At 44.0% G+C, this 1,776-nt stretch overlaps 1 pseudogene; it reads right to left on the bottom strand.

Annotated features, from left to right (window-relative positions):
- Positions 1-445: 445 nt before the first annotated feature.
- Positions 446-1,018, bottom strand: LOC102871434 (annotated as a pseudogene).
- Between the last annotated feature and the right edge of the window lie 758 nt (positions 1,019-1,776).

Genomic DNA, 1,776 nt, shown 5'->3' with positions numbered 1-1,776 from the left:
CTCGAAACCTCTGTTAAATAGCGATATTCTCTCCCAAGGAGAGAAAGATCCAATTTGTTAAGTTACTTCTTTTTTTTAGAAACAAAAGAATGTGTTGTCTTGAAGGACTTGATGTAAATGGCCGTGTGTAGAACCTGTACAAAATTAAGCTGTTTTAAAGTTACAAACTATGAGCAATTGAACCCAAATGTCTAAATGTACATTCTTTCCTGAACTACATTTCAGCTAATGTTGCAGAACTAATGACAGTTGTAAAAGTTGCTATTACCAATTCTGTCTACTGTAGCAAGATACCTTAAGTTACAACAAAATCTTAGGAAATAAGACTGAATAATATCTGTTATAGAAACACCCTACTCTCACCAACTCCCGCCCTCCCCCACCCCTTCAGAATCATAAGCAGCTCTCTTCGGTGGCAGACAACGTCAGGACTGTCGAGACCGGCTTAGGTGGTGTATCTCTTGGTCCACTGTCTGACCATTCGGTCATGCTCAGCTCTGTTGGTCATATATTGGGTAGCAATGCTTCCCACCAAAGGGTCGGTGGGATTGCAGTCTGTAAGAAGCGAGCAGATAGAGAGGAGGACTTTAGAAATGGTCAGTGCGGGGCTCCAGTTATCTTTCAATATGTCCAAGCAAATAAAGCCTTGACTGTTAATGTTACAGTGATAGATTCTCATCCGAAACGTAACCTTTGGAGGCTTGAAGGGATACTCTGGTGTAAAGGTGATATCGAGGAAGAACACTCCCCCCTCATAGACAGACCCTGGCGGCCCCAGGATAGTTGATCTCCATTCGTAGATGTTATCACCTTTGGGACCAGCGCTGCAGTTGGGCGGAGGGTCTAAGGTGATGTCAGCCAGTTCCTTGTGAATCCTGCCCATCCGAGCTGCCCGGCCCAACATGGCCGCTGTCCACGCGGCCTGAGCGGCCGTGGGATGGGGGTGGCCCTCCGCGCGCCCCGAACCTGCCCGTGGCCTCCGTCCACCGCGTCCACCGCCGCCTCCGTGCCTCGTCATCTTTTTTTTAAATGGGAACAAATATGGGTCTCTGAGTGAGCTGGCCAGGTAGTTGTCCTCCAGATCTCCTGGCACAACTTTGTGAGCACATTCAGGGCAACATTTGTTTGTTGGAATATGTCAACTGGTATTCCATCAATCCTTGGGGCCTTGTTTTTATGCCAGCTTCTTCAGAGCAGCTTGAAATTTCCTCCTTCATCATCATTACCTCTTGATCATACATTGTTTCATAAAATTCTTCTGTGTCAGTCAATTCTTTTTTGTACAGTGACTCTGTGTACTCCTTCCATCTTCTTTTTTTTTTTTTTTCCTTAATACTTCTGATTCATTCAACATTCTGGGCATATAGCATCCTTAAGTATTGCAACTCAAGGCTTGAGTTTGTTCTTAAGTTCCTTCACCTTAAGAAAAGCCAAGCAAGTTTGGCCCTTTTGGTTTTCTGACTCCAGCTCTTTGCACATTTCATCATAATGCTTATTTTGTCTTCCAGAGTTGCCCTTTGAAATCTTCTATTTAGCTCCTTAACGTCTTGATTTCTTCCCTTCCCCAAGTAGAGGGCTTCTTGGCACTCTACTGCAATATTCAGAGTCTCTACTGACATTAATCTTGGTCCTTTGTTCCTCCTCTGTGTTTTGCAATGACTTCCTGTATTCTTCATGAATGTTATTTTTTATATTCCCACAGCTCAGCTAGTCTTCATGCATTAGTGTTCAAGCTCTCAAACCTGCTTCTGTAATGATTTTTAAATTCAAGTGGGA

The sequence above is a fragment of the Elephantulus edwardii genome, unplaced genomic scaffold (genome assembly GCF_000299155.1).
Source record: "Elephantulus edwardii isolate Elephantulus edwardi_28Jun2011 unplaced genomic scaffold, EleEdw1.0 scaffold00213, whole genome shotgun sequence".
Lineage (NCBI taxonomy): Eukaryota > Metazoa > Chordata > Mammalia > Macroscelidea > Macroscelididae > Elephantulus > Elephantulus edwardii.
The sequence above is the reverse complement of the archived record's forward strand: the minus strand, read 5'-3'. Positions and strand labels throughout refer to the sequence as shown.